At 33.3% G+C, this 25,605-nt stretch overlaps 1 protein-coding gene across 1 annotated transcript in view; it reads right to left on the bottom strand.

Annotated features, from left to right (window-relative positions):
* FOXP2 (forkhead box P2) overlaps positions 1-25,605 on the bottom strand; it is a 201,975-nt gene that overhangs the window by 153,804 nt on the left and 22,566 nt on the right. The window contains exon 2 of the mRNA XM_030933309.1: positions 13,167-13,256. The gene's annotated coding sequence lies outside the window, so the exon portion shown is untranslated. The remainder of the gene's footprint in view (positions 1-13,166; positions 13,257-25,605) is intronic.

Below are 25,605 nucleotides of genomic sequence, written 5' to 3'. Positions count from 1 at the left end.
ATATTTTGTTCAAAAAATAAGTAGGAAGTAAGGGATTTATCGTAAGCAAACAATGTGTGTATAAAATTCATAAAACAGAAGATAGAATCAAAGAAGAAAACATTTAGATAAAGATAAAAAAGAATCAATTGTTGCTGCTAAAAAAAAAAGTATGTTATATGTTATCTAGCCAAGAAAAGGAATCATTAGAAGTAGTATTTCATAAACAGACTGCCTAACAGAAGCAGACAAAGTAGTTATATGAGAGAGAGTTGGGTAATGTAACCTGAATCATGTCTTCTAAAGATATTCATATCTGCTTATATTTTGTTTTCTACAAAAACAAATAACCTGATAAATATCATACTTAAATACTTGTTTCATCAGTTGAATGGAAGTGATACCGTAGTCTTATAGGACAGAGAAGGAGCAATACAGTTTACAGAATCCAATTCAATTTGGCAAGAATTTTATTTAGCATCTACCATGTGTCAAGCATTGTGGTAGGAAGTGAGGTTATAAACATGAATAAAATGCAATCTCTGACATCCAAGGATTTAGAGTCTGAGATTGAGCTAGAGAAGTAATCAGATAACTGTAATAAAATATGGTATAATCTATCTTCATAACTAGTATATTTGGGATAATAACATAAAAATGCAATTCTGGATATTCACTTGTGTGAGAAGGGATTTCTTTTTTCTTTTTGATGCATCAGAGAAGACTCCAGGGATTAGGGGCCTTGAAGTATGTATAGGAGTTTGCCAATCAGATAAGGGGTGTTGGAATGACCTTCTAAACAGATGGAGAAGCAGGAATAAAAACAAGTAGGTATCAAAGTTTGTATAGTTAATGATGCCCTGCAAAGCACCTGGCATATGTAAAACAACCTATTCATTTGTGAATGAATGAATGAATGAATGAATGAATGAACAAATAAATAGTATGTTTGGAGAGCAGTAAGGATTAAGTCATGGTTGTAATGTATCAGGTGTATGATGGTGCATAGCACCAGTCTATGAAAAGCCTTTTGTGACATGCTGAGATTGAAGAACGGGACAATTTTTACATCATTAGGGCAGAGGAATATGACACTAACAGATGAGAAGGGCTTAATGGCTGGAGTCTACGGAATGGGGTCAGGTAAAGCTGATGAAAACATTGGACTGGGTAAGGAAAAACAAATAACTTCACATTAGAACATGTTGATCTAGGTTGAGATGCCCCAGTAAGCAAGTGAAAAAACACATCTGGAGCCTAGGAGAAAAGAGGAGCTTGATAGAGTTATATAAAAACACTGGTCTGTAGACTCAACAAATTTATGGAAAACCTATGATGGGCCAGATAGTGGAAACGTGAAGATGAATAAGGCACGGTCTTGGCCCTCAAGAAGCTTATAGTAATTATGATTCAGTGTGATACATACGAGAATAGATGTATTAACAAGACATATAAGTAATATATGGAAGGGAATAATTAATTCCACATAGTGTGTGTGTGCTAGTGATGGGGAGGATATTAAAAGAGACTTCACTGAGTAGTTGACACACAATTGAAATGTAAAAGATGCAAAAAAGATTTCTAGATGAAAAGGTGTCGAAAGGCCTATTGAGAAAAAAACAAGGGAAGGACAGCTGCATGGAGACATGAACCGATGTTTGAGTAACTATAAGTAGTTTGATACTGCAGCTCACATAACATGTAAAAACCGGGTAGCGGACAATGAGATCAGAGTGCCAGAGGCATTGCAGCAGACAACAATCAATCTATTGATTGATACAATACAATCAATTTTTTCTTAAGGTTTCTAATACCAAAGGGAAGCCCATTGAGCATAGCGGATATATACTAAGGAGTTTAGGATGCAGATATTATTTTAAAATATTAAAGATAAGAATGGTATGAGTTCATTACTGAAGATTTTACATAAGAAATCATGATAGTAAAAATAAAATTCTGACAATATTGTTGGAAATGATCCTGAAAATGCTGATCACAGAGAGCCATCTCAAGAAACCTGCTCAGAATTCTTTTTAATTACTTCAGATTTAGATAATAAATATATAAACAAACAAAAGTTAGTGCTGGGTTGAGATTCGATGACAGTTCTATCTGGAAGTTGCCTGAAGTATCACTAGTTCAGCCTTTTCATTGCAAGCGTTGGAAAACTGAATCCCAGAGAGGGAAAATCATACAGTACATTAATAGAATTTGGGGTTAACTGTTTTCTTGTTCCAGAAGAGAATAGTTCAGGCTTCCTATATACTGTTCTGTAGGTCAGCTGTATTGTATCTCCTGGAGAGTTTTAAATATCTTTATTTCCAAAGATTCCAACCCTCTCTCCTCAATTTTAATTCAGTAGTCTGGGATAGACTCAAGAACTCCATTTTTATAAGAGTTGTAAGTAATTTTTTAGACTTGAAAATGAACGGTATAAATGTGCTCTAAAACTGTGTATGGGAGTGGTGATAGTTATTGATTAAGGAAAATAAATTCTCCTGAAAGGAAGGAAAAATGCAAATGATGGCCATGATTTTGAGAAACTATAGTTTTAGTCATATTTTAATCACAAGTTAATATGTCTTAAAGGCTTGATTCTATGGGAAGAAGGTAGAATGTAGAGAGAATAATTTTGGTTTTTTTATGTTTGTTTGCTTTTACAGAGATATTCTATCCAAGAATTTGCTACAGTCTTTCTGTGAGACAACAGATTTCTTCATGTCAGCACATCCTAATGTTCAATGTGTTCCTTGGTTTGTCACTTGAGAATGTGCAGTAGCACTAGCAGTAGAAGATGTCAAGGTGGCAGCTTTTACAGCAATGCAAGTGCTAGCATTAAAAGTGTAAGGATTTATATACTTTTCAAAGGAATTTTCTGTGTATTTTGTGTTATCAAAATGCTTAACTATTAGGTACTAAAGGTTCTGTGTCTACACTGATAAAATTTAAAACTGTAAAAATAGGCACAATCAAATGACAAAAACCAAAATACTTTTAGCCACAGCTTGATTTGATTCAAGACCTTTAACTGAATTTAGACAGAGGCTCTGTAACTGGGAGGGTGGCGAGGGGCATAAAATCCTAAATTCAGAATCCCTGAACCAAACTAGGAAACAATGAATGGCCATTAAAGTCAAGTCTCTACTAATTTATTCAGTATTTGTGAGAGGTCTCTTCCTACTCAAGACACAGCCTTTCCCTATTTCCTGTAATCCTGACAGTTGGGAGGCTGAGGCAGAAGAATCACTCGAACCCAGGATTCAGAGCTCAGCCTGGGCAACGCAGTGAGACCTTGTCTCTATTCAGAAAAGAAAAAGAAAAGAAAATGAAGAAGAGGAAGAAGAAGAAGAGGAAAAGGAAGAGGAGGAAGGAGGAGGAGGAGGAGGAGAAGAAGAAGGAGAAGAAAAGAAGAAGAAGAAGAAGAGGAAGAGGAAGAGGAAGAGGAAGAGAAGAGAAGAAGAAGAAGAAGAAGAAGAAGAAGAAGAAGAAGAAGAAGAAGAAGAAGAAGAAGAAGAAGAAGAAGAAGAAGAAGAAGAGGAAGAAGAAGAAGAAGAAGAAGAACATGTTAGGCAACTTTTACTCTGAAGGAACATTTCCTGGTAATTTTTTGATGCCAGTGGAGATTTACAATTAAGGAGGATAAAAATTTTAAGACAGGAAGCTTCTCTCAAGTCTTTAATAAAATAACAAGGAAAGTAGGGGTACTTGTTTGTTCACTGTGGGTTTTTCTCATAGATGAGAGATGGCAAGATTTGGTAGAATAGAGGCTTAAAATTCACAGATGTTATGGATTTGTCTGGTTATTTTCATATGATCGCTAAGTCTCTAGGCATTGCACCTGTGCAATTCTTCAAGCCATGAAACAATCAAGCAGCTGAAAGATTGAGCTGGTCTTTAGATTGCTGACTTCTCACACACATAACCTAATTCCTAAATTCATATGGATTTTTCTATCGCTAATGTAGCTTGGCTGTTATCTACCTCACTAATATAGGAGAACCTATAATGTAAAAAAACATGTTTCTTTTTGGAAAATTGAAAATTATTCACAGGGCAAATTTTATTGAAATTTTTTAAGTTGTTAACTTGTCTTAGACTTTGCATAAGGCAATGGTAGCTTGGTCCAAAACAAGGACAGTATAAAAGAAAGTCTGCACAAACCCCACCAAAGTTCTGAAATGGAAATTTTCTTTTAATTTGAGGGTTCATGAAGATCTATGGATATATACATTGTGAATGTCAAGGGTCTACTGTAATTCTACTATAATTAGTTCCTGTGAGTGGTTTCTACCTCATCTAATCAGAAAATACAATTTTCATTATGAAAAATCCACTATACTATAGTAATTTATTAGCATTTATCAAGTGCCTTTGGGTAAAGGAACTTAGTGACCAAACATAATTTAACTTAAAATCATGTTAGATTCTTGTAATGAGCTTATATGATTTTCATATTAAGATACAGTGACTTAAATATTTTGAAAGAACAGGCCAGGTACGGTGGCTCATGCCTATAATCCCAGCACTTTTGGAGGCTGAGGCAGGCAGATCACTTAAGGTCAGGAGTTGGAGGCCAGCATGGCCAACATGGTGAAACCCCGTGTCTACTAAATATACAAAAATTAGCTGGGCATGGTGGTGCATGCCTGTAATCCCAGCTATTCGGGAGGCTGAGGCAGGAGAATCTCTTGAACCTGGGAGGCAGATGTTGCAGTGAGATATCTTGCCACTGCACTCCAATCTGGGTGACAGAGTAAGATTCTGTCTCAAAAACAAACAAACAAACAAACATTTATTTCACATTTGTTTCATTTTTCCAAATGCTGTTCTTCCAAATTCAGCATTACTAAAATGATCAGCACAATCTTTGATGTTCTTAGAAGAACTGACCATTTAATGTAACTATCCCAAGCAATTCTAGTTTAAATATTCATTTTGTAATAGTTTTCTGAAAAAGCAGACCAAAAGATTAAGGAACAGTGAAACCACTTTGATGCAATTTTTTAAAAAGCCACTATAAATGTCATAACAGGAGATTTCTAGCACTAAAAAGAAAAGGAAAAAGCCTCAGGGTTCCAGGTTCTTCTAAGTTCTTCTAAGTAGCTGAGATACTAAAGAGGAGACATGCTTTCCTATTGAAACTCCAACTTAATAGCACAAACTATTCTTGGTGTAAGACAAGAATTAAATATTAGATACTGTATTGTAAGAATGGGCACAGTTTTATTTTGTTAGTAAAATGATATGTTAGAATATCTTTTAGGTTCATGATAGAATTAGATAGTTCCATATAGTTAAAGTTTCTATTTTCTTATGGGACCAAAGAGACAGCAATAAAGTAAAATAGACAAGATTACATGGTGAGAGAAGAAAATAAAATGGTAAAGGAGAAAAGAAAGCAGTAGAAAAGGTGAAGGTAGCAGAAACATTTTAAGAAAACTGATAGAAATGTGGAAGGCGGGTTGATAGAAATACATAAATAGAATCCACAGAGGAAACACAAATAATCTTAAATGTAAGTAAATTTCAAAATAATTTTACTTTTTGTCTTTTTTTTTTTTTTTTTTTTTTTTTTTTTTTTGGAGACAGAGTCTCGTTCTGTGGCCTGGGCTGGAGTGCAGTGGCCAGATCTCAGCTCACTGCAAGCTCCGCCTCCCGGGTTCACGCCATTCTCCTGCCTCAGCCTCCCGAGTAGCTGGGACTACAGGCGCCTGCCACCTCGCCTGGCTAGTTTTTTGTATTTTTTAGTAGAGACAGGGTTTCACTGTGTTAGCCAGGATGGTCTCGATCTCCTGACCTCGTGATCCGCCTGCCTCGGCCTCCCCAAGTGCTGGGATTACAGGCTTGAGCCACCGCGCCTGGCCACTTTTTGTCTTTAATCATGTACTGACACTGTTCTTCACTTTGTCATTCAATTTAGCTTGTATAACACTTCCAAACATCTTAAGATAAAATTCGCAGCCTAAGTCTTAAATCCTATAGAGAGCTCCCATAACAATATTAATGTTCTATTTCTTTCTTGCTCTCACTTTAGTTAAGGTAGAGAAGTCAAGGGAATATATACTTAAAATCCTAATGGATTACAGGAAGAAGCAAATGTAGCAAGGTAGCTAAAAAAAGAGAAAGGTAGCTAAGAAAAGAGAAAATTAGCAAGATAGCTAAGGAAACAGAAAATTTGGCCTCCTAGAAAGCAAAGTTCTTCCATATTTAATTTATGGAAGTTCAGTATTATATATGCAACATACATTTTCTTACACTGCAATCTGAGAAGCAAAAGTCCATTTATTAATTCCCCATTTTCTATTTATCATCCATGTTAAAGTATGATTTTTCTCCATTCATTGTTGATCACATTAGTACTGCAGATCCTGAGTTACTGATGAATGATGAAGAATGAGGGGGATTTAAAACGATCTGTGTTGCAATCAACTATATGTGTTTATGCAAAAATGTTCTTCTTCCTGTGGACATTGCTTGATGTGGCTGACAAGCCTTAACTTTTATAAACTCCCCTTTTTCTTGACCTTCCTTAATAAATCCAATGCTAATTTGATTTCTCTAGTCCCCTCTTGTCTCTTCTGCTTTTTCTTCTTGCTCTAAAAAAATATGAATGTTACTGAGTTCTTCTTTTCAAATTACCTTTTTCAGAAATCTCCTCTACTCCCATGGATTCACCTATCACTTCTGTGTTGTCCCCAAATATTTCTCTTTAGTCTTGACCCCTCTGTCAAGCTCTCTTTCAAGTTTGCTAAAAGCTAGCTATTTCTACTTCCTTGTCTTGCCATCTCCTCAAACTCAACATGTCTAAAGCTTAGGTCAACATCATGCCTACCTAAATAGTTTTTAAAGGATTATCCTTATTCCAGGTTTCTCAGAATTCCCTTCCCTGAAAATATCCTCCAAATGTACCGTTGCTACCTTCACAGACCATTACTTTGATAATTTCACTTCCTCATCAAAAAACTTTAATAGCCTCTTCTACCCAATCCATAAAATACTGCCTTCTTAGCTTGACATTTTAAGCTCTACACAATCAGCGATGTGTATTTCTAGCCCCCAAGCCACTCATTATTCCATTAGTATGATATCTCTAGGCTGATCAAAACAAACTACTTACCCTTGCCTAACCAGATCTCAGAATTTCCTGTGACTACATCTTTGATGACATCTTTAAAAAATTATCCATCAAAAATTCATTTATCTACCAAATTCCTTTTCTTTAAGTCCATCATACACGCTAACTTCTCTACAAAGTCTTCCCTGATCACTTGTAGCCTGAATTGATAATTTTCTTTTTTAAATGCTTATTGTTCTTTCTGTTTTTCCCATTTCTACAGCACATGCACTGTGGCCAATAATGTATTTATTTGTGCACAACTCTGAATATCTCCTCAACTAAGTCATAAGTCCCTGAGGATATTACACATGATAAATAATCACTCAATTTATATCTAATGAATGAATTTTTTTCCTCCTCCAACCCTCCTCCTCTGCTCCACTCAGCACAATCTCTTCCTTATTCATTGTTTCAATAAGTTTATTTATTGAGCTTTATTATTCACCAAGCACTGGGCTAGGCACTAGAGAAGAGTAGAGAATTCATGATTCCTGCTGTCATATAGCTTACAGTTTAATAGAGAAGATAAACATTAAAATACAAGTTTATGTGTGGAGAGTGTGAAGTATATATGTGGTCGGAGCCTATTGCAGGGGAAAACACTCTAGTATTCCTTAAAACACACAGTTACAACAAGGGTATACTTCAAATCATTGAAATAGCTGGGAATAGTAAAAAATTACAGCCAAATGCTATGATATAAAATATATAGCATAACTTTGAATTAAATACCAATTTCCTGGAGGCTAGCATAATGGTAATTATTTATTAACTCCTTATCCAAGGATTTATGCTAAGTACTTTACATAATATACTTTTTGGTCTTCACAGCAATTTTGAAAGTTTGGGTATCCTTATTCCTATTTTAGGGATGAGGAAACAGGCTCCAAAGAGATCAAGTTATTCTATCCAAAGCCCTATTAATGGCAAAGGCAGGCTTCCGATCTAAAATACGTCGTTCTTTCTTCTGTATGCCAAGAGTATATCGTACGGTAAGTTTTCCACACAAGCATGCTCAGTAGTAATGAGCTCAATATCCCAGACCCTCCTCCACAGGGTGTCAGCCTTGAGCAGCTGGTCATGGATAGAAACACCATCATAGTTTAACAAAAATTGCATTCTATAACATTCTTTTAAATTTGCCTATTTCATGCTGCCTTTTAAGAAATGTTCTTCACTGGAATGGGAAAATAAGAGCCACACAAGACACAGTCTGTTCTTGTAAACAATATTTGAATTAAATACATTTATTATGATCAAGAAATAATGTATTAGATCTCCTGCTTATTTTTCAATACACAGAAAATATAAATAGTAAAGAATATCTTTAAAAACTTATTTCTAAATTTCTGGCATCACAATAGATTGCTCTATTTTAACCTATATCTCAATTTTCTGGCAATGCTGCTTTTATTTGGAACAAAATGTGGTTTAGCTTCTCTCCATTTCTTTTACATTATATTTAAAAGTAATATTGAAAAATAAATATTCAATTTCATTCTTTATAGCTACATAGATAAAATTTTATAATTTCCTAAAAGACATTCTGTAATGCCTGATTCTATATCCCATATAAGTTAGTATTTTCCTCCAGAATATTTTACAAATTATAAAGTTTTATACCTTATTCTTGATTTTTTACATAGAATATGAAATTTCAGTATTGCTAATTAGTTTACTATAGAATTTCTGGTTTTGTCAGCTTTTGTTATTTTTAACAATTTGGAATGAAATAGTAAAGTAAAAATAATGTTAAATTGCATTATATCAAAACATATTTCAATGTAGACTATTAAATACATTGGTTAAATAATTTTTATGTAGCTTATATTTCTCATAAATGCAATTTATAATATTTCAAGGCATTAAACAAAACAACGCTTTCTCAGATATACAGAATTATATTTGCACAATGGTTTTCATACATATGGGATTTAATTCTTTGTTTCCAAGGCACTGTTTCTGGATGTGGCATGTTAATAAACAAATGCTTTGTAACAAAAACCAGGCAAAAAAAAACATAACCCTTACTTCATAAGGCAATATCCAACAAGATACACTCAATCCTGAAAAATTAAGATACCTTTCACTTACTTCAAAATGAAAACAAAATAAATATTTAACCATGGAATTTAAGATCTTGTTCATCAGTTAGCCCAATGTCTTTATTTTAAAGATGTTCAGCAACTTCCTCAAACTTATATAACTATTTGTGGCAGAGTCAGAATAAGTCCCCCAAGTTTAATTCTCTTTTGCTTTTTACTATTCCATTCTTGAACTTCTTAAGACAGAATTATAAAAATTTTAGAATTCAATTACCTATTAGAAAGGAGAACTTTATATTATATATTAACCTACAATGAAGGAAGTGATTACAATGCTAAAAACTAATATTCATCTAAGATAGCAAAGCAATGGCATTTACCTTAAATTTACGTCTCTGCTCTGCACAGCTGTTGAAGAACCACAAGTCTGTCTCATGGCTGTAAATGTAACAAGAACAATAATGCGACCAATTTTCATATCTAAACTAAATTAAGTAGATTTGTCATAGGCTAGAAAATTGAAAATGTATTTTACAAATTTATTTTTTTTTAAATTTACAGATTATGGAAGTGTGCATGTGTGTGTATGTGCATGTGGGCATTTGTGTGTGTGTGTGGTGTGGTGTGTTAACTCAGTCTTTCTAAACTGAAAATTAGTTTCATGAAATTGAAAGGATTAAATATTATTCTTTTTGGCTAACTTTCCTCATTGTGGATCACTATGAATATATCAATTCTAGGAAGTGCAATGGTAGATTTAAATAAATAAAACAAATTAAAGTGAGAAGCTGTCTTTGACTGTTATTATTAGGATATGTTTCTGGGATACACAGTAAGAATGTAAAGCAGAAACATCTGGTAATGCTTAAGTTAATATTGGCTCCCATTTGCATTACAATCTTTATATATTATTCATCAATATGCCATTAATCAATGTACTTGCTGATTGCACCTATTCAATTGGTGTTTCATGTCATGAGTAGATTATGTAAACATGTTTCAAATACATATATTCAGATATCTATACATGAAAGTGAAATCACTACTACAATTGGCACTCAAGCTTGTCAGATGTGATGTTTTCTTCTTTCCATTTTGCATTAGACATGCTAATATCTATGCCATCTGTAGCACAAAATCCTGAACAAATGTAAATGAAAAAATAATAGTAGATAAATACTAGTCTACTAAAAATAGACTCTGTACCATGTCACACTTCAAATCTGGCCACCACTTCTTAACACAGAAAAGAAATTCAGGTGAATGTTAACAAGCAACTGAATATTGTTCTTGTGACTTGAGCCATCAAAACAGGTTTTTAAATCTGTATTTTCTTTCAAACTTTATAAAGTAGTTCTCTATTAAAATTATACTTTAAAAAATACAAAGTATCTCTTTTGGTCTACTAAAGATGTTATGCCTGTCATATTAAGAGCCATCATAATCGAGTAATACCAAATACCTTGCCTTGTACATACAGATTTTGAAACATCTTCAATTATCCTTTTGAAATGTAAAGATAATACACTAACTATTATGAAAGTTTGCTTAAACACTTAGTTAACTAGAAAAAGATCTAAGTTTTGAGAGAATCATATAAGAGAACTTTTAAAATGTTAATTTCATATTAAATTACTGAAAATTTTAACAAAAAAATTGTACCCTTTTTTAAAACATTAGTGGCAAATAGTGCAACTCATGATATTTGAAGATACAAGGATAAGCATTACCTAATATTCCTGTTTAACAACAGATGTGTAAGCTAGTATCAGATGCTGTTAAGCTTGTATTAGATTTTTAATACAATCCCAGCATGTCTCTAGTTGCTAAGCTTATCAAGTCCTATGAAATACTAAAAATGAAGGCTCACATTATATTAATTGCAGTGTATATTTTGGTGAATAAGTCTCATTCAATATTTCTAAATTCTCATTCATAAAACGCAATTTCTCATTCATATGATATTTTGGCATGAGATCTCATTAAAATTACAAAATAATAATGAAATGCTAGTTTTATAGTCTAAACAATGGAGATATATTCAGATTAATATGCATCACAAAATGAAAAACAAGTGACACAGTGAAAGTCTTTGTAGTCATGGTCAGCAACTGCAATTGTCAAAAGGTATTTATAAGAGTTTTAATCATTCTTTTATGCTAAAATAACAAAATTGGAGACTTCTGCTCAAAATTTTACTTATGCATTGATAAACAGACAACAATTTCTTATTTTAGAGCCATTAATATTCCCACATTCTATTGTGGGTATTTTGTAAGGAAAAGTATGTATATTTTAGTCCAAGTATCAAATCTTGCCTTTCAATGCAACAACAACAAAAAAATAGAAAAACTAAAGCCCAGCCATTCTTTCCAGAGATACCCTGGTAACCAGCAATATAGAAACTTCTACTGGACTTAGCTTTGGAGAGGAAGAAGCAACTGCGAATTCCTCAATTTTGTCAAGAAATATGATGAAATAGAATTAGGAAAATATATAGTGTTTTTTAGACACTCAAAACAGTAACTTCATTCCTATCTTTTGCTTATGTTGCCAGCATCTAATTCTCCTTTTCTATTCCAACAAGAAAGCAAATTTCCCACTCTGAAGCCATAGTGAGGATAAACATTTCATTTGCTATCTTCTGTGACTTCTATGTAAATTTTTCTCTGTCATGTAAATGCATGAAGAGACTCTCATGGAATCAGATAACTCCATGGAAATACTACACCTACGCTCCCATTATAAATTGGGGAAGAATATGATGGTGAGGAAAGTGACACAGAATTATTCATTAGTTAAAACAAAGGAATGTGAAATTGCTTTTAAAAGAGAAAAAAATTGAAAAGAATCTTAAACTCAGGCTGATTAAATAAAACTTTCATTTCCAGTCATGGCAGACATCTGTTCTCTGTTGAAACATCCCTTATCCCCAAGTCCCTCTTCTTCTCATCCACCCTCCACAAATGACTTTGTTCCCAGGAAAATCTATTCTTATCTCACATTTGTTTAGGGACCATACATTTTATCCAGTTTTTAGGTAATAACTAATTTTTGGATTGTATAAATCAGTAGCTCATACTTCTCTCTTATACAAACTAAGCTTCAGAAGGCCATCATGTAAGACTTAGTTACTAACATCTGTAAGTACACCTGAAAATAAAAACAGACAGCTGGGCCATAAAAAAATTTTTTTTTTGTTAAAATAAAGCCATAAGAGATGCTAAAAAAAACTAAATTTGCCTTATTAGAAATGTATGTAACACATGATTCAGGAAAAAGCATTACTTATCTTTCAACAGAGCTGGTGAACACTTTGAGAGATGTTGTATGGAACTCCAGAATTTACCTTCCAAATAGTCAAAAAATATACCTTAGAAACATTTCCCACCCAAGAAAATGTCCCACATATTTTGGTTAAGAAGACTACATAAAACAAGGATTATATTATGTAACAAAAGTTACTTTAAAAGACATACATACTATCAGTTTCACAGGACAAACATAGTGAGTAAGGACAACAAACTCCAGAATGTGTTTTTATAACTGTAGCAACAGCAATAACTCCTTGGCAAACTCAAACAGTTTTTTTGGCAATCCTCGAGGTTTTCTGCATTTGTCACTTGGATACAACTGCGGAAGGGTTGTCTAAGACTTCTTTGTTTCCTTCCACACCATTTTACTATAACTTTGCTTTTAAGAAAAAAATTTTACATTTCAACCTATGTATGCATAAAAAATCCCACAAGGGGGTTTTATGCAAAATTCTTTAAGCCTATATACACCAAATATGGTTCCTATGTATTTTTTGCAAGGAGTTACCTTGTAAACTTTTAAAATGTATGCCAACAGAATATTATTTTTTTCTCTTTTAAGAAGATAAAATGAATTCTCTTTATGAATTAAAATTACCTACGTATGCAAATGTAATAATTTCCTGTATATATACAAATGGGTCTGCACATCTGTTATCATTATGAACATCTTTTAAAATAAGACCCTAAGGACAGGAGTGCTTTACTAACCTGCAGTGGTCTCTGTTTATCACTGCTCTTAGGAGATTTCAATCCACTTGTTTGCTGCTGTAAAAGAAGTTGTCTTGCTGCCTGGAGAGCCTAGAAGTAAAAATGAAACCATATCTAAATATTTTGTTGAAAGTTAAATTATCAATTATCTCCTGGTTAACAGTAAAAGGATTCAATGTACAAGAACTCCCATATTCCTTTCTAGAGAGAATCATTTACCTTGTTTATCTTCTAATACGAAAAAAAACTGCCAAACACACATATATAACTTTACTCAGAATCACAGAGAAACATGCAATCCTGCAGGAAATAAAGTTAATTTGTTTAAAGTGCTTAAAGAGGATAAAAATCATAAACTGCATCAATAAACTCATTTCCACAAGGAACTTGTCTTTGAGTGTTCAACTAAAATGCCCACTCCCTTTTAAATTATCATTCAATTTGCATTTTCATATTACAATTTTGAGGCAAACGCAGTAGACTTCAAGTGTTACCGGAAGCTGTAATTAAATTTGACAAATCAACATCAGATTATCTTGAAAGTGAATTAATAAGGATTTTCACTAAAGATTGAAAACACTTTTTTTGTACTTACAATTCAAGGGGAAACCTCTCCTTTGACAAAATAAAGTGCAGTTTTAATGCCAAATAAAATTGAGTGGTTTTCATTTGCATTCTTAGCAAAATCAGAGAACAAAGAAATTACCACTCAACCAATCAGGTTTGTTTCTATGTGTGACAGAATACCAATCAAAATAGAAGATGTTTTCGTTTATTTTTATGTTTTCTTTCCCACTTAGGAAAATAAAACTTAACATAAGAAATTAATGTAAGCATTTCATTTAGTGGAGGAGGAACAGTTCAGTAAATGTACTATATAAACTTAACATGTAAAAGCTAGTGCCATTGACCAAAAATGCATAGTATATTCTTCTAAAGGTAGGAGTATAAACTAATTAACAAAAACTTTTAAGAGTCTCTTAAAAAATTCATTTTCTCTCTCAACAACTGAGTTCAATGAACACTAATGATGAAATTTTTCAAGACATAAAACTAACCTGTATCATTGGCCTACTATGTTATTTACTGCTTTTGAATACAAGATACATTTTTCACAATGAGAAAACATTATTAGATTAATATTCTTCTATAATAATCAAGAATTTCAGCTAATAAAAAGTACAATTTTGATTATAATCAATGATCTGGTTTTTAAGAGAGTTTCTAGTATCCATGACAACAGTTGCTTTGACAAGATGTGCATATGGCATTACACTGCCAGCTGGTGTGAACAATGTTTGAACTACTGCATTGAGATGCTGAGCAAACAGAAAAAGTTGCCACGTCTTAACCCTCAGGGAAGGCAGTCATCCCCTGATCAATTATGAAAAGACAGAGAGGGCTGCTACAGTCTGGCTCCAAGCAAGTTTTCTGAAAGGCAGGCAGACATAGAAACCAAAGTAAACAAACTGAATGCATTAGCACCATCTCCTAACAACATTGATTTGTCTTCCCATAGCAGGATCTGGCATAGTTTGTAAAGCACACTTTTTACATTTGGAGATACACTCACTCACGATAATCATCTTTGTTGTTGTTTTTTAACTTTTCAAGTCATTACAAATTAACCTAAATATTTCTAAGGATGGCACATTCCAGTGAACTCAGGGAATTTATTATAGAGTTCAGTTTGAAAAAACAAAAAAAAATTCATAATTACTTTATTATCATAAGACTATTTGAAACTTTTTTGTTCAATATTCTAAATAATATATCCTTCCTATTTAAATTGTAACTTATAAAGTGACTACAAATGATATTTTTCCAAATGGATATTACAATAGGTGTCCTAGGCTGTGTCTCTGAAATTCTCAAAATAAAAATGCATTAAATTATTTTTCCAGTTGATGCCTAATTGTTTTCATGTAGTTTTTTTTTCTTTTTGAGTTGATGAGTTTATTTTGTATACCTATTACCTTAATTTATATTAAATTATGTAGTTACCTATTATTCCTAAAAAATTTTTGAACACTGTTCAGGATCTTAGAATCATGAATGACAAGGACTAAAAGCAATCTTAAAAATCATCTAATCTGACCTTCTCATTCTAGCAAATAAGAAAAATGAAACCTAGAATAGTCAGTTGCTTTGTTCAAGATCACAGAACAATTTATGAATGTTGTTTTCAAGGTCTCCTGGCTTCCAGGCCTGAGTGTATTCCAGTGTGCCATATTGTTTCTGTTCTGTCAAAGGAATCATTAGTAGGCAATGAGTAAGATTCTAGTAAAGGAGAATATATGACATTATAATGAATTATTCTTCACCAGTAAAGAGAGCATATTCATTTTTCAGACTTTACATGGGAAACAACAATATAATCTTTTTGTTTTGAATCTGTAAATGAATAGAACAACTATCACAGAATGTATGTTGTTTTTATGGCTACTGCCCCCATTATCCTTAACTTGGATTTCATTATATATTGATACTTCCCTGATGCTTGATGGAACTCTAAACTTTTGTAACATCCTGATTATCTGATCAATTATTACTATAGAACTGCACAATTCTAGAGCTGGACAAGGCCTTAGAAACTGCCTAGCCTACCTTTCTCAAACAAGTAACTGAAGAATCAATACTAGAATAACTTGATTGAAGTCACAAAGCAGTAGCAGATCCTGGTCAAAAACTCTGGCTCTTCTCTCCCAAGCTTGGGAGCCCATCCATTTTACCACCCTGCGTTATATTCATTCAACAAAACCCATGTAATCAATGGAATATGTCAATGTTACGTAATGTCTGTAGACAAACACTAGAAAATTAAATATTTTACAAGTTTCGCTCATCAAAGTATCACTAGTCAAAAGCATACACCTACACTGTTAGGAAAGGTGTGATAATAGTAATGAAATATCACAGGATAGCTGGCTAAAAAAATGCTTCTACTTTTAAAGTATTTTGGTTTTCATACGCATTTATAGTTCTCTCCAAAATAGCTGAGGATCATCTTTTAATACAAACTCTTAGGAAAAATAACTTCTTTCCTATTTCAACATTCTCTTGGTAGAGTAGAGATTGCTATAGTAAGCATAAGAGATGGAAGAACAAAAAACAATTCCAGGAGATCAGGAATGATTTAAAACTCATAAGCAGAAAGCTCTGGTAGTTTGCATTCTGACTGCATGCATCATATGACATTTTTATTTCCAGTATTCGGGATAACACTTTAAGACTGAATTTCAATAAACAATTGCTCAGAGACATTTAGTTCATCCTTGCAATTAATTATTATAGCTACTCAAAAAATGAAAGATTATTAGATAAAACACTTCCATCAATATAAAGTGTTAGGTGTCAAATGACACAAAATATGAATTTAAAAATCACTTGCCACTTCTCTCAATACAAACAAAAGATTAAATCCAGGGCCATTCATAAAGTTCTCTGAGCCATCTAGTCATTTAGATGGTCACCCTCCCCCACAAAAATTAATTTAGAACAAAAATAAAAGTTGTTTACAAAATTTCCTTTCATAATGATTGAGTCTGTTTCCAATGTATCAGAAACAAGAAAGAGATTTCGAAGCCAGCCAAACCATATCTAGTTTCCAAAAACACATTTGTTTTTAATTAGGGGTGCACATTACTTAAAGAAGTTATCCTATTTTAGGAAACCTAAAGAAAATTAAGATATCTTAAAATTTGAAATCAGGTTAAATTAAAAAATTTGAAAAAAAGAAATAATCTGTATAAGACACTAAAGGTAAACATTTTGTTAGACTGCAGAGATGTGGGAATGCACATATTTCATAATTTAGTGCATTGTTCTCTAAAATACTTACTGAAAACATCATTCCTGACTCATACTGTGCAATTTTAACTAAATTTGTGTACGAAAAGCAAAGTTCAAGCATACTTCTTCACTAGTAGTAATTTTATGCTAGTTATGAACTTCATAGAATAATTCTAATGAGTAGGTCATGGTGATAATTAACTAAGGATAAAAATGCTTTGTAACCTGTCAGATAAATACTTTTTTCCACTGAAGAACACTGAAAACTTCTACCAAATATAAAATTATTTGAGAATAGCTTAGAAATACCCAGTAAAACAAAAAAATGTTGAGTATGTTATGGCTTATAAATAACTTCTTTTTTTTCAAAGTAAATATATGTATATTTGGGGAAAAAACAGACATCAGTCATATCTCTCCCCATAAAAATAGGAATGCTTAACCTATCAGCCTGTTGCATTTGAGACATTAAAATGAAAAATGACATCTACGCCCATTAATATCTTCAATGTATAAACAGCACAGCGTGACACATTCTTGAGAGCTGAAGGCTACAAAATCTCTCTGAAACATAAATAACAAAGCACTCAGAAGCATATTTGATGTTGATATTCATCTCTGAGAAAAACACTGTTGCCTAGGCTTCTTATGAAAATAGATGCAGCCCAAATGGATCTCCTGTAATTGGTTTCAGATAGCGAGGTCAGAAGAAATATGATACAAGAAACGATTATGTGGAACAGGAGAAACAAGAATGTTTACACAGTCACTCCCTAGTTATACTGACAAGGGGTGTATACTTTGCAGATAACCAGAACCAAAAAAAAAAATTGCCAGCAGGATATCCAGATTTTTGCTCCTCATATTCATATAGTTTAACCTTTAACACATTATGTCTTCAACATGTTACTTTGAATACAAAACATAAAAATAAGTTTTCAAACAGAGTTTAATTTTCTAATTATTTTCCCAAGTGTGGCTGATAAAAAGTATATTCAGATCCTTCCAGAAAGAATATAAATTCGTATTCTGTTTGGCCTTTTTTCATATTATGCTCCCACTAAAGAGAATATACTGATAAATGTAATCTGAAGTCTCATAATGCTATTTAATAGAAGGAAATTAATCATCTAATTGGCATAACCTATTTTCAAATAGCAATCTATCAGAGTGAAATTATGCATCTGTAGCTATTGACCTTCTATTTTTCCATCCTGATACATAATTAGACTGTTTGTTTAAAAAGCTAATTATTAAAAAATATTTGAGAAAAGATATTTTACAGTATATTTTACATAAAGTTAGAAAATTAATGTGTGGATATATTATATTTATACTGTACATCACTATGGAGGCCAAATTGAGATACTAAGACTACTTATTGTATAATAATTATGAAATAATACTATACTCTAATAAGGGCACTTTGGTAAGAGTACTTACTTGCAAAGCATCCTATTTACCCATCAAATGTCAGAGTGGTTTTGGCTTATATCTCATGATATAGAGACAAAGGAGAGACAATCAGGATATTGAATGTGTGATGGAATGGATCCTCAAGTCATCCTCAGAAGTGAGAATACATTCTTCAAGGTTCAGGTCCAAACCCAATATTCAGTATATTCCATTATGGCTCCAAAGCCCCAGATGACCTCAGAAATTCTATGAAATAAGCCTGTGAGTTAACAGTAACTAATATCTAAGACAGGTTTTTGTTTTTTCAGATGTAGAATGAGTTTAATAGGGAGAACACATTCTCCTCCTCAGAGTCAGCATTCTATAGGGGGCAGTACACAAAGTAGCCTGATAGTCCTAGCTCTATGTTCTTCACTATTCTATTGCTAATGGTAATAATTTGCTAATGTAATATCTTAATATTATCTACAATAATTTTAAATACATAATAAGGAATTCTGTCCAACTTTAAAATTCTAAGGTATGAAAGGTAAAGACAAATTAGGACTGATTTTATTAAAATTAATGATTTTACAACGTCTCTTTATCATGGGACATGTTCCAGTAACTAGAATAGTTTTTGTGCATTATTTTGATTATTTTTCTTTCTGCTATACAATATTTTATTATTTTTCCCAAATAGATTTTGGATTTACTTTTTGTTTTACACTTACCTTAGCAGTGTTTTTTTTTCATTTTAAGACCAATATCATCTTTTGTTTGGATATGTATTGAAAACTCATTACTTCTATATTGCTATAATTTCAACCATTATATCAGATATTAACTGAAAAATACATGCTACTAAATTATACTACAATATCTGAATGTAAACTATTATTTGAATCCTCTGTTCTGAATATGCTCTTCAACTTAAAAGTAAGACTATAGGAGAAGTAGTATTTGGGAAAATATTTGGAAGAATAAAATACATAAAAGTATTTGACCTTAAAAATGTTTGCGACTATGTCCCATATACCTAGCAAAGAACTTAGCACTGCACACTTGTGGAGGTAGAAGGAGTGACATGACATTGTTTCTATCTTCAAAAGATTATTGTTTAATAAGAAAGATCTAGATGAATGTCAAAAGGTCACAAACAATGTTTTAAAAACGCTTCAGGGGTTCATAAGTAGAATAAATTATTTTTTGTTGAGAAGCTCATTGAAATTTTTATGAAGGTATAATATTTGTGCTGGACTTACATGACAATCATCTCATGGAGATGACAGAAGGCCATGCCAAGTAGGAACAAAGAAAATGTGAGATTACATATAGTGAAAAGAAAATAATTGATCTTGGATAGAGCATACACTTAGTCTAGGAACTAGTAAAACAGGATGACAAGATTGGTTGGGGTTAATTATTGGATATAACTAAACAATAAATGACAAAGAGTCTTGATGTTATATAGCAGGTAAGAACAAACTTTGCTGAAATCTGGCAATAAAATAAGCCTGGCCCAGGACAATACTGAAGTCATGTCGTAAAGGATAGATAAGGGATGAAGAGAGTGAGACAAGACAGAGGTATAAAGACTTGTAAAAAGGTATGTGCAACTGTCCAAATAAGAGATAAGAATAACATGAATCATGTTAGTTCAAAATAAGAATCATGAGAGGTACTGTCAAAGAAGAGCTAGCACAACTTCATAAATGGGTATGAGGTCAAGGCTAGCAGGAGTCAATGATGACTTCAAAATTTTAAGTCGAAAGGAACTGAAAGAACAGCTGTGTCACTACTAAAAGGAAGGAAATTAGATTATAAAACACAGGCACTGGAGAGAAGATTATGTTGTTTGCCTGATGGCAGAATAATCAAGAGAAGATTTCTTTTTTTTTTTAATTTTTATTTATTTATTTATTTATTATTGAGAAGATTTCTTTAGTAGACAGTAAATATAATGCAGAGCTCTAGGTTGAGGGTGATCAGAGTGATCCCACTGACAACAGATTCCCAAAAGTAAGACATAGATGAATAGTTAAGGTAAAGGGAGTTTATTAGATTGTTGGTAAAGACACCACAGAGAGAGGAAGAGTCAAGATCTCAAACTGCAGAATATTTTCTTGAGACGAGATGAGGAAATAGTGAAAAGGAAGACAATGAATTGTGAGGAGAGCCCAGTAATAGAAGTCCAAAAGACTTCCGGAAAAGGTTAAACAAAGAATTACCATATGATCCATTAATTGCACCCAAGGTACAATAATACCCAAGAGAAATAAAAACTTACATTCCCACAAAAAGTTGTACATAATTGTTCATAGCAACATTATGCATAATAGCAAAAGATGTAAACAACCCAAATTCCCTTCAACTCATGAATAGATAAAATATGGTATATTTATTTAATAGAATATTTGTCCATAAAAGGATGGAGTATTGACACCTGCTACAACATGGATAAATCTTGAAAATATTATGCCAGCCGGGCGCGGTGGCTCAAGCCTGTAATCCCAGCACTTTGGGAGGCCGAGACGGGCGGATCACAAGGTCAGGAGATCGAGACCATCCTGGCTAACACCCCGTCTCTACTAAAAATACAAAAAACTAGCCGGGCCAGGTGGCGAGCGCCTGTAGTCCCAGCTACACCGGAGGCTGAGGCAGGAGAATGGCGTGAATCCGGGAGGCGGAGCTTGCAGTGAGCTGAGATCCGGCCACTGCACTCCAGCCCGGGCGACACAGCAAGACTCCGTCTCAAAAAAAAAAAAAAAAAAAAAAAAGAAAAGAAAATATTATGCCAAATAAAAAAAGTCAGTAACAAAAGATCATATACTGTATCATTCCGTTTGTATAATATGCCTGGAATAGACACACCTAAAGAGGAAAAAAAAGGGATTAGTGGTTACAAGGGCCCAGACGTAGGATAGAATGGAAAGTGACTGCTAATGAGAATGGAGTTTCCTTTTTAGGGTGATGAGAATGTTCTGGAATTAAAGAGTGGTGACAGTTGAACAATCTGGTGAATATGCTAAAAAGCCCCTGAACTGTATACATGAAAAGGGTAAGTTTTGTGATACATAAATTATATCTCAATAAAGCTGTTATATATTTAAAAATTGAGAGGGGACAGGATAAATGATACTATCTTCAAACATCAAAAACTCAAAGACGCCAAGATTTGATGAAAGTTCATGTAGATCTGATGATTTGTGTGTGACCTATCAGATATCAGTTCCTATAGAGTACTGAAGCAGAAGTAGATTGCAGGGAATTACTGGGGAATTAATGGGGACACCATAGCCATGAGTGCAAACAATTGTTTTGATTAGTTCTGTGAAGACTAACATAAAAAGGGAGTTACAGTTTGAGGGGTTTTGTTTGTTGTTGTTTTTTAAATAAAGAAACAATAATGAGCTTAATAAATACTAAAAAAAAGTTTCTGTTTGTTTTTGAGATGACATTTCCCTCTTGTTGTCCAGGTTAGAGTGCAATGGTGCGATCTCGGCTCACTGCAACCTCCGCCTCCCAGGTTCAAGCGTTTCTCCTGCCTCAGCCTCCCAAGTAGCTGTGATTAGAGGTGCCTGCTACCACGCCCGGCTAATTTTTGTACTTTTAGTAGAGACGGGTTTTCACCACGTTGGTTAGGCTGGTCTGAAACTCCTGACCTCAGGTGATGTGCCCATCTTGGCCTCCCAAAGTGCTGGGATTACAGGCGTGGGCCACCGTGCCCAGCCAAAATACGTAAGTTTTAATAAGAAAACTGAGCAAGTCCCCATAATAGGGAACGGGAAAGGACTGAATTAAGGAGCAGCAGCAGGTAGCTGATAGACTTACGGGGAGGAGATAGGCTGAAGAGATGGGAGGACAGGTGACTTTGACATGCAGAGGTAGGAAAGGGAAAGAGCTCACAGTGGATGGTCTCAACTAATTCAGAAAATAAAGAGGTGTGGTTATCTTTTGAGAATGAGAGAGAGATTGGAATTTCAGGAGAAACAAAAGTGATAAGCTTTTCTATCACTCTTCTGAGAAATATAGCTGATGGGTAAAAAGTGGTATTTAAACTGCTGTTAGATAAAATGTGCTCCTACATACACTGATGACATATAAATATATTGGTATTTTCTTCTGGAATATTGCCTCCAGAACTAAATGAAGAACTACGTACTTTTCTACTGCTCTAATTTAATGCAGCTAGTAATACTTAACTTCACATGTAAATGATTGTGAAGTCAGAGAGGATAATGTACTTAAAAGTATTTTAAAAGCTAAAGTATAAAGTAGTATTATTCCAGGTGAAGACTTTTGAAATTAGGGTTCCTCCAGTGGGTATCAGTTCTTCTAAGTATATGATGCTTAGAAGTATATGATGCTTGGAAATATATAATAATAGTCATTTGAAACTAACTCCTGATTGCTAGCTTTAGTGGGTTTGCTAAAAAGGTATGTGCATTTTAACTAATGTGTTTGGCATACTGTAATTCCTGAAAGTTTACCTCAATATGCATTTAGTTCTGCAATCTGTCCAAGTTAGATAATGCCCCATTGGATAGAAAGAGTATCTTAATAGAGTCATGTTCTATGATATTTTGAAAAGTTGTATTTTAATCTCCTCTAGGACTTTAAGGGGAGGGATATATAATTTCATGAATGTACTTGTGAGATATAACCCCTACTCTCCCATCCCATATCACCACATCTGAATGAATATGTACATATACAATACACTCAATGCTATGGGATCACTTGCACACAAGAATCTTAGTATGGTAGGAAAGATAAAATATATTCAGTTTAATTACATTACAATGCAGAAATGTGCTGTAAGCCATTAAAAGATATTACAAAAAGTGACCATAAGGGTTCAGTAAAAACAAAAAGAAAAGGAAAATTAATGATCAAGTGCTCATGATATGCCAGTTATAATTCTAAATTTAATCCTCAAAACACCCTCTTTTTATCACAGATGTATAAACTGAGACTCAGCATAATTAGGTTATATGTCCAAGCTTTTTCACCAAAGCCTTTGAGTGGCATAACAGATCTGAACAACTATCTGGCTGACTCTGAAGCTCATTCTCTTTCTACGAGGGGTAGTCAGGAAAATTATATAACTGAAGGGACGTTTATACAGTAAAAGACTCAAGTAAAGAGCTGTTCAGGGTATAAAGAGAAGAAAATAAATTGAGTTATTAACAGCATTGCTAGTTATGCCAACTAAAACAACATAAAGAATTCCAAGCAAATTATTTTTCTTTTTCTTTACTTTTCATGAAGATAAATAGACATACAAGCTTATATTCTAAAGGAATTTTACTCCCCTTAAAAAAGTGTCTCCAAAGTTATTAAGCACTGGATTTAGGATGTTCACTAAAGAAAAAAGGCCAATATTAAAGATGAAAAATTTTTAATAATAATCATCTTCTGCCATACCAAATACAAAATGATATCATCTATAAATAAGTATTAAACAATACGTACTATTTTCTGATGAAGTTAAAAGTAGAGTTGCCAAAATAGAAGATTCCCAGTTAAATTTGAATTGATTTCTGTTTTTACTTGCTAAACCTGACAACTCTAGTTAGAAAAAGTAAGCATTTCAGAATATGTAGCCAAGGTAATAAGACTGTTTACACCAAGTTACTCACTTAAACATAAATATACTATTCATTTCATCAGTGTAAATGCTTTTTAGTCCTCATAAGAGTAACAAAGCCATCTTATCTATATTCAACAGGTTAGCTAGGGTAGTAACTTGAGGGCTTAGGCTGCTTCTCTGTGAGAAGGAATGCTCATGAGGTTATTAATGGAGAGCAAAAGGATGTGGTGGACAACTCCAAAGGAAGAGCAAGTGCACATGTTTTTGCAAAAAGACAGTCGAAGAAAAGCAGAGGAAAAGTTTCAGAGTTCACATTCTAGCTTTCTGCAATTGGAGGCACAAATGAGAAAAAAGCAAAACTTCAGTTCTCTATTCACCTTAAGAAATGATGAGGATCAGTAACCAGAAACCCCAAGGCAAAGATTATGACCCTGCATGGAACCAAGGCAAGGAAATGCTACCCTAGATCTACAGGAAAGAGGCTTGAGGCAGATAGCCTCTGCATGTGTCACCAAGGCTGGGTCCAGGGGAGGAAAGAGATGGGGAGGGTGAAACCATTTGAGAAGAGAGAGGCCTTGGTCAGTGCAGGTGCAGACACAGTGGGCTCAGAACCTCTAAAGGAGAGACCCTAAAGCTAAAATTAGAATACTCTTAGAAACAAAATGACAGAGATGCCGAGGAGGCATCAGAAAATTCAAGTTCTAATCCCAGCACCATTCTGAGTTTCTGTAGGATCTCATCCCTATCATTGATGATCTCTCAATAAATTCCTTTATCCCAAACAGTTTACAATTTACAAACTTTACAGGGTAATGTAAACTGTGAAACACAAAGCTCACTGAAGATAAGAAATGTTAGCCATAAAGAACCAACTGCTGATGAAATATTGTAATAATTTAAAAATACTATTAAATAAATTGAAGAAATGCCTTTATATTTAGATCATATAATTTATTTTTATTTATATAAATATAAAATTTTCAACATTTATGTTTGTAAGGTAAAGTATGAAGCATATATATGCCTGTGTAACATTCTGAAGCGAATTCACAAAGATACATTTTACAGATCTTGGGCAAACTAACCTTAAGGAGAAATATGTTTTCTATTCCAGCCATTAACAAATTTAGGTTAGATTATCTTTAGCATATAATGTGGTAAATTAAGAGTTATGAACATGATAATGTGATACAAGTGTTCTTTTCAATAAAATAAGATACAAACTAATGGTGAAAATAAGCATCCCTTAATATTTTTGTAACTACATCCATGTAATTTTTATGGCGTCCTTCAGGCTTAAGCCCTAAAAATCTGTCAAGCGTACTGAGTTTTAAAATTTTAACTCTATCAAAGAGGATATAATATATTTCTGATTTCAAAATTATTTCTTATACTGAATTATCTACAATATGATTTGTAGAAAATATGTATATAAATAAAAAAAGTACAAATTTCCAGTTAGAAAATGGTGCCTGTTAGTAGATATCAGCAGTTTAAGAGCCAGTAGATAGGAAGACCCAGGAAGGCTTCTTGCTTGTAGGAAATGATCTGCTAGGGAACAAAGTTCTTAAAGGTGAATATCCCACTGCTGTTTTGTTTTCACTTACTTCCATTACCACAGTGAAATTCGGACTGGTAGAAAAAACAAGTTCTTCC

The sequence above is a fragment of the Rhinopithecus roxellana genome, chromosome 6 (genome assembly GCF_007565055.1).
Source record: "Rhinopithecus roxellana isolate Shanxi Qingling chromosome 6, ASM756505v1, whole genome shotgun sequence".
Classification (NCBI taxonomy): domain Eukaryota; kingdom Metazoa; phylum Chordata; class Mammalia; order Primates; family Cercopithecidae; genus Rhinopithecus; species Rhinopithecus roxellana.
This window is presented reverse-complemented; position numbering and strand designations above follow the sequence as displayed.